Here is a 10,743-nt window from a genome sequence, read left to right on the forward strand (position 1 = left end):
AATACATAACAATTGGGTCAGCAGGTGCCATGGCGGTTAAGGTGCTGGATTAGTACATGGCTGACTGTGGTTCCAGTTCCGGGCCTGGCAACTTAAAAATTGCAACAAATAGATAGGTAAATAAAAGTTTAAAAAGTAGTTAAGAAACCCATTGTTTAAAAAAAATACATGGGACCAGCAGATGGCATATTGGTTACATTGCTGGACTCCCATGTAGTCTGGTTCAAGTCCTGGACCCTGGTGACTTAAACTCAGGCCGGGCACATGTGCGTTCATGCCCAAGATCCCGATAAGAGAATGGAGGAGAAGGGATTGCGGAGTGGCAATACCCCCTGGGGGTGATTTCTCACTTTCTGTCTCGATATTTCTGTCTGTCTTTATCTTTCTGGTGAGCACACGTGCCCTATAGCAAAAACCTCTCAAAAAAATAAAATAAAAAAATAAAAATTTAAACTGAATACACATTAAGTTAGTGTTTTATTCTTACTGTATAACTGTTATTTATAAGGAACTGCTCCATTTAGTTAAAACCCAAGTAAAACCATAAACTTTTCCTGGCTTACTTTTCTGATCAGATTTTATACATAAACATAATTTTGTTACCCTATTTAAAATGTTTAGAAAATTACAATATCATTGTTCACATAAAGCCCTTTAAAAATCTAGTGTCAGTGGTTGTAGACCTTAAAGGGAAATATAACAAAACTCTTAGGACAACCCTTTTGGTAGAGGTTTCTAGTTCTAATCAGGTTATGTAAATAGAAGAGATCACCACAATTTTTATTATCAGAACTATTGCCAACTTACATGAAGTTCATTTGTCACATTTTAAAATGGTATAAATTTGAACATACTTACTCTGGCTTAGTTTTAAATTTAATGTTTAAGTCAGGTGAGTTATGGCAGTTAAAAATTACATCCTGAAAATATGGGAACATGATCATAATGCCTTATTTAAAATGTGACTAGAATATAGAATATTTTAAAACATAAATACTCTTATTCATCATATCTAGTTTTTCCTGTACTAGATACTCAAACCAGTTATGATGCTATTCAAATTCATATTTTGGAATTTCTTTCCAAGTTAGTCATAAAAATCAGTCTTATTTTGTGTTTTACTTCTGTACTTCACATGGGCAAAAACCGCCCCTCTTTAACTACTGTTACTATTTAGAGTAAGTTTTCCTCCTAGTATCTGCTATACTCTAAAAGGGGGAAAAAAAAAGTTCACCATTTAATATATTTAAAGACTGAATGTAGATTTGAATATGGATTTGAAAATCAGAGTTCTAAATATATTTTACATAAAAGCTGTATCACTGGAGTTAGTGTGTGGCCCTAACTTCACTGTTTCGAGAGTATGACACTCATTTAATATGTATGTTAAGAATAATTAGTGTTATAGTCATATCGTTGTCTCAGAAAATATTTAAGTGAGAACTTTGCCAGCAAAGTCATTATGTCACTCCATGACATCACCATTAAACATTACATTCTATCCCTCTACCTGTTAAACTTTCACATTTTCTTTTCTCATATTTCTCTTAAATACATTTTCCTCTCTGTTATTCAATAATAAATGTGAACAAAAGTACATTCAAGTTCCTGGTCTAGTGATATTTTGTATTTGTGGTACTCATCGACCTAAGACCATATTAGCAATGTCTCCCAGTACCAGGTCTAGTTTTTAAAAGGACTGTTTAAATGGTTAGTCTTACTTTTCATGCTATCTAAAGATTAAAAGTTTTTTTCTTGGATTGGATAGTACAATTTCAGCTATACATTGACTTTTTAAAAAATCAGTGCAACCTCATTAAAGATTAACTCACTTTCTAGGTTTTTTTTTTTTTTTATCCTAAATTGCGCTAATCAGAAAATGACTAAAGTAGAAAATTTCTTATTCTGTTTGCTAGTACCATGAACATGAATATTAATATATGATTATACTTGCAAATTGCGCTGCTGTGGTCTAACATTTAATCAGGTTTTAGATGCTGTTCCTTTTTTTTTTTTTGTAAAAGTATGCCTCTTTAATGTTTTTGTGCAATTTAATAAGTAATCTTTTGATGACTATAGACATGTAAGACTGACTATATTCAGAAACATCAGTCACGATGGTTTTCCAGATTAGTGTATCGTCTTCTAAAATTACAAGTAGTTATTTGTATGCAACTGCTATCAAACCAGTAAGACAGCATTTATGCATCCATCATTGTTTTTTCTTTTTTTTTGGAGAGGTTTTTGCTATAGGGCGCTTGGGATCGCCAGAAAGACAGAGAGAGACAGAGAGACAGAAAGCGAGCAATCCCCCCAAGGGGGGATGTCCATACTACAGTCCTTTCTCCTCCATTCTCCTCTCGAGATCTTAGGCACACACGCACACGCTCCCGGCGTGAGTTTAAGCCACCAGGTCTGGGACTCGAACCACGGTCACCTACGTGGGAGTTCAGTGACATAGCCATTACACTAACTGCTGGTCCCAGCATTTATGTATCCATCATTTTGAAGATTGTTGGTAACTTGGGCATATTTCCCCAAAATAACTTTGCCTTCTTGTGTCACAAGGCCCAACTCGCTTACATTCACCTCAATGACAGTACCTTTGGTGATAGCACCCAAAGTTGTATATAGTTGGGAATGAGGGATTCTTCTTTATACCTAGTATTGGCAGGCATAAGGTGGCTTTCAGTTCAGGATATGTTACATGGGCCTTCTTGAAACGTAAGCCCATTGGCCTAATGAATCTTTCATATTTAGATGGTTTTCTAGTAAAGCCATCTCCAACAAAGTAGACTTTTGTAACCATCCTTTTCCATGCCTCCTTTCTCTTTCCTGTTCGAATAACTTTTAATACTTCTGTTTCTCCCTGTGCTTGAACTTTGGGTAGAGAGACTTCCCATTTTTCCTGCTTTCTCTTTCCGTTTTTCTTTAATCATATTGGAAAGTACTTTAGCTTGGGACTGTCCTCTGTCCAACAGATAGGCAGGTACTGGCTCCTTGTGGAGTCTTTTCATCATTCTTTTGTTTGGTGTTCGTCTTTTCATGCATCTTTTTTTTTTTTTTTTTGAGAGTTTTTTTGCTGTAGGGCACATGCGCTTGCCAGAGAGACTGAGAGAGAGAGACAGAAAGTGAGAACTCACCCCCCCACACACAGGGGTAATGGCCATGCCACAATTCCTTATCCATTCTTCTCTCAGGATTTTGAGCATGCACACACACATGCCTGGCATGAGCTTCAAGCCACTGGGTCTGGGACTTGAACCATGGTTGACGACATGGGAATCCAGTGATGCAACCATTATGCTGTCCGCTGGTCCCACAGTAGTCTTATTTTTAATAATAGTATTTCTAAGACTCTGAAACTCTGATATATAAAGTAGAGTAAATCAAATAAATAGTTATGTTATTGTCATTAGGTGTTCATGAGCCTCCTGACTTTTCCTTCTTTCTCTTCTCATGATAATCCAAACGGTATCCATAACACTTACAATGTAATTCAATATATTTATTTTGTGGCATGGTGTCAGCTGCAGAGTTGCCAGGAGCAACCTCCTGGACACAAAGAAGTTGTCAACTTTCAGGTCTCAGAGACCAACAAGCGGACCCGAAGCAGTCTGGAATGGGAAAGGATAACCCTGTTCCTATTTATGTTTCTGAAAAACCTAGCCTGTTTTCATGCAAAAGAAAGAACATACTAAGATTGATTACAGACTGTTTAACTTAGAAAAAACTTGAGAATAATAACTGCAAGAAATGTTTAAAAATTTGAATGGAATTATTTGATTCCATGAAGTTCCTCAATATTAGGTTTTATTATGACATAACTTTGTACCTCTTAAGTTTGTTTAAAACAATAAATAATTTGAACAATTCTGAATTTGGGGAGAAAAAATGATTTATAAACAGCCTTGTCATGTAATCACTCACACTATTATGAATATCTTATCTCTGTTTTCCTTTGGCCATGAATTATGTTGGAAAATTCAGTATTGTTATTTCAGGAAAAAAGAGTGGTTTTGTGCTACCACATCTAGAATTCCAGTTTACCATTAAAAACATGTGGGGTCAAGATTTTCTTCTTTGATTCCTGCACATTAGTGAGGAACTCTTCATAAGTTCTTAATATTTCGGCAGATTTGTGCATATAAAATAGGTTACTTGGATTATAAATTTTCTCCTTGCTGGTACCATGGCTTATAGCAGTGAAGTAGTTTTCCAAATAAAGACTGAATATATTCAAATGTTAGTCTTTCAACCTTCTCCCAACAAAGATTCATCCGTTCATGAAGGGATACTGGACAGCCCTGAGGGCAGAGCATTCTTTATCTTTGTTGTACCTGTTCCAGTACCTCACAGTTTGCCATACCTGTATATAACACTCAGCCCTTTGTTACCAGTCCTGTCTGTAGAATCCCAAATGACCAGACATCAGACTTTTTTGTAAATTGACCATAAAGCGTAGCCTCAGGAGCTGTCCATTTGATTGGAAATTTTGTGCCTTTCCTTCTTGTGTATTCATTGTCTGCAATTAATTTTGTTAATCCAAAATCTGCTATTTCGCACACACAATTTTCTCCTACAGGAATATTAACAGCCCAAAGATTTTAGTGAATATAGTTTATTCTTTCAGTATATGCCATACCATCAGCAATCTGAGCAGCCATATCGACCAGCTGTAGAAGCATCAAATATTTGCCATCTCTGTCCTTGAAGGAAATCTAATAAACTCCCTTTTGACGTAAGTTCAGCGACAATGTAAATTGACTGTTTAGAAACAACAGCATAAAGTGGGCCGCCGTGGTTGGCCATGTGGGAGTCCAGCGCCCTCAACCACCACGCCACCTGCTGGCCCCCTTTTTTTTGTTGTTGTTTTTGTTTTTTTTATGAAGACTCCCATTTTAAGAATTGTGAAAATTTTGTGACCAAAAGTCTTCATCACTATGCCCTTAAGTGAATGTTCATTTCTAAGGTTTGGGATTTTTTTCCCCTTTTTTTCCTTTTCCTTTCTTTCCTTTCTTTCTGAGGTATTTGTTGTACATGCTGCACTTCCAGATTGCAAATCAGGACACTTATTCTTATGCTTTCTTGGGTGGAATCATCAGAATGCCAAGGTTCTCACCCAATTGTTTGCTCTCTTGTAAATCAACTGCTTTTCATTCTAATTAGACAAATTGTTTTGTGTTCACTGTTGTCTTTCTATGAATGTAATGTCATTTGGAATAAAATTTCAGTTTCAGTGAAAAGAATTAAGAGTTTTCACCTGCTGCTGAAAGTGGAACTAAATAACCAAAGTTGTTGTTTATCTAAATTCACATTTTTACAAATTTCTTCCCAAAGTGACCTTGTCCTATTCTCTGCATGTTGATGATGGTGACAGGAGGCAGCCATTCCTGTCACTGGCATCTACTGTGACATCTCCACAGTTGGCCTGCTCTTAAAGAGTTGCCATGTGAAAGAGGGATTCAGACAGAGCATGGTCTTCTGTTATTCAAGGAAGCACAGGGACAAGTGGTCAAGTCACTGGAGCTGTGGAGAAGCATGGGTGCTCTTGATACTTCTGCCAGGCTACTATGCTAGGTCCCTGCCAGCAGGGCCACCACACCAGGAGAAGACCCCACTGTAGACTCAGTATTCAGCAGAGCCTGCAGGCACTACACATGCATCCTCATCATCCAAGGTCCCCATGCGCTCTGCAGCCAGCTTGGGAGGTGAGGGAATGCCGGTGAGGACTCAGAAGCTGGGGGGTGTGTGTCAGCTGGGGGGTACAAGGGTCAGCAACTTGATGCTCAGCATGTCTGCAGTTTCCTCATGGAGCAGGGAGATGGTGGACTGCTGTGTGAGGATGAGACTAGGGTTCAAGTAGGCTGTCTCCATATCTGCACTCCTGGTTGAGTTCTTGCTAGGCTTGGAGTCCGTTTCTATTTTGTTGATGATCACCAAGTGGTAGGAAGGTGAGGCAGAGACTGTTCCAGAGTCAGGGCATCTGTGGAGCCCTGGGCAGCAGAGAGAGTGAAGGATGAGCTGGTGCCTCCTGAGTTGCAGTGGCTGGTGCTCCTGCTGTCATTGGGGCTCCTGCTGGCAGATGGCTGTGATGGTGAGGACAGGGATGGCAGACTGTATTGGTTTTTGTGCTGGGCCTGAAACCTTGTTCATGGACCAAACACAGGGCACTGCACCGTAGAGTCGCTGCTGCCCAGGCAGCCCTGGCCCTCGAAGTGGAAAGGAAGGTGCTAGGTGGAAGTGGAAGAACCAAATCCATACCCTTAGAGCTTCTTTCGTTGGCTGGATTGGGAGGTCCAGGAGAACTTCTATTTTCTGTATCTTCATGTGCCTCCCCTAGATGTGGCCTTTGGCCAGGTGCTGCTTGGCGATGATGCAGCAGATGTAGTCTGAGAAGACAGAGGTGACCTGGAAGATGGGGAAGGGTTGGAATAGGGGCTGGATGCAGACCTGGGGATGATGATAAGCAGGGCATGGCTGTTGTCTCTTATGCCAGTCATTTGCATGCCCTTCAGGAGGCCAGTGAACTTGACCACTTCCCTGCCAAGCCTGGACATGTCGGGCTCCACCAAATTCATCTCGTAGATGTTGACAGCCAGGAATCGCTGGACCATGCCACCATCCTTTGTGATTACTGTACACATGATCAAGTCACTATTGTTCAGATCCAGCAAATCATGGTTTTGATCAGCTCCTCTTTACAAGTCACTGGCAACTAGGTCTCGGGCTTCCCTTGCAGCTGTAGCAGCAGGGTACATAGCATGAAGAATATCCAGATGGCCTGCCGGGTCTTCTCCATATCACCTTATGGCAGCCTCTTCAGAGTCAGTGCCTGTCAGTGGCATGGCTAGGGGATTGAGAGAGTGGGGACAGCTGGATGGAGGTATACATTATGAGGTATTCCACGTTCATGGGTTTCATTGTCATGCTCTTTTATTCATCTTCAAACATGTTCCAAAATATTTCCTCTCCCTTGTAAAAATGTATGAAGTGAACACTTTCTTCTCTCCTGCTTTCTAGGTAGGCCAGGGATACATCTTTTATGATGCAGCCAGAGCTAGACAGGACTTGCTGCTTTGGGAGGAGGCAGCTCAGCTCCAGCATCGCCAACTGGATCTTCCCTTCTGACTGAGCAGCATTGTTCATGATCCTGATGAGTCTTTAGGTCAGTAGATGGTTTTTGGTGGTTTTCTCTGCTGCACTGGGCACCAGCATCTGGATTTGCTCTAATTTTTCAGGATCCATGCTATACTGTGAGACATGGCATAGAGGAGGCAGAGCACAAAGAGGGCATGGTAATCATCATCTGGGCTGTCAGGGCCTGGTACACCATATCTAGGAAGGGTTTGCTTCTCTGTGTCCTCTTGGAGTACATGGCAGTGGCACTCTTCCTTTCATTGTCTGCTTCTGCACAGAGGTGCTGGTGACCATTTCTAAGAGCTAGCTGTACTCCATGATCACCATCTTGATCTCTTCACTCTCCCCACTTGTTTTGATGCTTTGGAATCACCTTCTGTACCTTTAGCCTTCCTATGGTCTTCTTGGGCATCCTTGGTGAGCCCTTTCTCCTTACCTTCTTCCTCCACAACACTTTTGTAGTTTGCACTTGCCACTTGACAAGCTTTGTATTTGCTCATTTCAAGGGACCATTCATGCATCAGTGTATTTAATGAAGCACCGAATGTTGGGCTTCACAGAACTTCTCTGAACATCTAGTTCAGTCTTAGCATACATGTCACAAAGATCACCATTTAAAATGACTTCAGATAATGAGTTCAAGGGAACCAGAAGTTAGCGTAATGGCTATGTCACTGGACTCCCACGTAGTCGACTGCGGTTCATGTCCCGGACCCGGTGGCTTAAAACTCACGCCGGGCGCGTGTGCGTGCGTGCCCAAGATCCTGAGAGGAGAATGGAGGAGAAGGGATTGTGGCGTGACCATACCCCTGGGGGGTGATTTCTCGCTTTCTGTCTCTCTGTCTGTCTGGCAAGCGCACGCGTCCTATAGCGAAAAAAACCTCTCCAAAAATAAATATAAATAAATAAAAGGTAATGAGTTCACCAGTGGTGCTTGATGTATAATTAGGAAGACCTGCGACAGAAGATAGAGACACTGGCAGTCCTTTTTCCTTGTCCTGGTTCTCCAGTGAATACATGTAAAGAGGCAGGAAGAGCCTGTTCAGTAGGTTGTTCATGAGCTTGTCATTGAGGAACTCACAGTTGATGATCAGGATGTCATTGGGATAGTGCAGGTAGTTCAAATGTTCAGCTTATCAGGTCACTCAGTTTCCCCCAATTCCTGTGCTCCTTATCAGTCTGCACACAGTTAACAAGTTCAGTCACGTGGTTCCTGATGAATCAGACCGAATTGGAGAAGTAAGGGACAGCAGTTTTATCTTTGATGTAGTATAGCATAGCCTGGTTATCCACTTTATAGATTTTCAAAGTTATGATTCTTAAAGTAATTCTACCCTTGCTTTTACGGTGATTGAAATATTTGATAGCTTTTATGTACAGGGAAAGTGTGTGCTCATTGTAAAAGAAATGGACATGTGGTTGTTGAACTTTAATGAAACAATTTTTAGGAATGATATATAATACACCATAATCTCCTTGTCAGAGTAGTCAAATTAATAGTGATATAATTCACAGAGTTATTAGAATATTATAATAAAGGGAGGTTTCATGGTTTATATTTTCAAAAACGATGTTCAAGGTCTGCAGCAGCTGCATACACACATAGTGGCCTGATTTCTGTCATAGTATTTTCAAGAACATAACAAACACGTTCTTCTCCAGGAAGAAGTCAGATACAGAGCTGTCTTTTTTTTTTTTTTTTTTTTTGGAGAGGTTTTTGCTATAGGGCGCGTGTGCTCGCCAGACAGACAGAGAGAAACATAGAGACAGAAAGCAAGAAATCACCCCCCAGGGGGGATGGCCACGCCACAATCCCTTCTCCTCCACTCTCCTCTCGGGATCTTGGGTACACACACACACGCGCCCAGCGTGAGTTTTAAGCCACCGGGTCCGGGACGTGAACCACAGTCGACTATGTGGGAGTCCAGCAACATAGCCATTACGCTAACTGCTGGTTCCCTAGAGCTGTCATTTTGATCTCCCCAAATCAGGATCTCTGTGATGGGGTGGATGGTATCCATCTTCAGATTCCTGTTCTGTTTTGTGACAGTGGTGTTTTTTTTTTTAAATCAAAACATGGTACACATACCTGAGATTGTCCAAGGAGTGGATCTTGTGGAAGGAGTTGCCATAGTTCCTTCCCACCCAGCTCTGCCAGCAGCATACATGTCTCATCACTTGTCTCATGGTCCCGTGCCCAACCAGCTGAGTTACTCAGTGTCCGAGGAGGCAGCATAAGTGGAGGAGACAGTAGCTGATGTTGGTGGTGGTTCTTCTACCAGGTAGTTTCCTCCCTGGTCCACAACCCTGCACTATTTTTTTTTGTTTTTAATGTGGTCTTCCAATTGTCTCAGCACCTATTAAAAAGAGATCGTCGAAGCCAGGTGCGAGAGGTAGTAGCATGAGGGGGATGTAGTGAAGCAGAAAACCAAGTAGACGAGAGGACAGTGGGTCTGTGAGAGACTGAACAGAGGAGCTGAGGCCACGAGCACCACTGACAAGTGATTGGGAAGAAACAGAAAAACAAGAGCAAAGACAGTGGCAAAGATGATTTGATCTTGATTCCTGATGCCTTGGCTGCATAAATAGAAGGAGCTGGTGCTGCGAAGGAACAGGAACCCCAAAAATCGAAAGGGAAACAGTAAAAGGAGAAAAAAAAGCAGGACTTTGATGAAGGTAATATGGTGAAAGAACTGGAAGAATTGTCTTTGGAAGCTCAAGGCATCAAAGCTGACAAATGAAGAATTCACCTCAAAACTAGATTAAAAAAAAAAAGAAAGAAAGGACAGAAGGCCAAAAAGCAAAGTTTTGATGATAATGATAGTGAAGAAATTGAAGATAAAGATTCAAAATGAAAAAAGACTGCAAAACCAAAGGTGAAAATATACTCTGGGAGTGATGATGATGACGATTTTAAGAAACTTTTAAAAAAAGGCTTAAGGGAAAGCTCAGAAATCAAATAAATAACGGGACCTGCAGTTAGCATAATGGCTATGTCACTGGACTCCCATGTAGTTGACCGCAGTTCACGTCCCGGACTCGGTGGCTTAAAACTCACGCCGGGCGTGTGTGCATGCGTGCCCAAGATCCCGAGAGAAGAATGGAGGAGAAGGGATTGCGGCGTGGCCATCCCCCCCTGGGGGGTGATTTCTCGCTTTCTGTCTCTCTCTGTCTGTCTGGCGAGCGCACGCGCCCTATAGAAAAAAACCTGTTCAAAAAAAAATAAGAAAGAAATCAAGTAAATAGTGGGACGAGTGAGAAAAGCATGAAGATAGCAGCAAAAAAGTGAAAGTGTTCTAGGGTCAGTTCTTCAGGTGAGAGTGGGTTGAATCAGATGAATTTTTGCAGTCTAGAAAAGGACAGAAAAAAAAAAAAGAAAGAAAGAAAAATAAGCCAGGTCTTAATGTAGAGAGTGGGAATGAAGATGATGACTCTTTCAAAATTAAGACTGTGGCCCAGAAGAAGGCAGAAAACAAAGAGCTTGAGAGGAAAAAAGCAAAATGAAGAAAAAACACAACTGCAGGAGCTGAAAGAAAAAGAAGAGTTAGAAACAGGTAAAAAGGATCCTAGTAAACAAAAAGGATCCCAAAAGAAATCGGAAGA

At 41.1% G+C, this 10,743-nt stretch overlaps 3 pseudogenes; 2 read left to right on the plus strand and 1 right to left on the minus strand.

Moving 5' to 3' along the window:
- The window catches only part of LOC102483785 (translationally-controlled tumor protein pseudogene), a 214,533-nt pseudogene that overhangs the window by 44,714 nt on the left and 159,076 nt on the right, over nt 1–10,743 (plus strand).
- Nucleotides 5,427–10,092, minus strand: LOC102488262 (protein CLEC16A-like; annotated as a pseudogene).
- The window catches only part of LOC102488682 (eukaryotic translation initiation factor 5B pseudogene), an 8,749-nt pseudogene continuing 7,963 nt past the window's right edge, over nt 9,958–10,743 (plus strand).

Source organism: Tupaia chinensis, unplaced genomic scaffold (assembly GCF_000334495.1).
Source record: "Tupaia chinensis unplaced genomic scaffold, TupChi_1.0 Scaffold145156_1, whole genome shotgun sequence".
NCBI classification, from domain to species: Eukaryota; Metazoa; Chordata; class Mammalia; order Scandentia; family Tupaiidae; genus Tupaia; species Tupaia belangeri.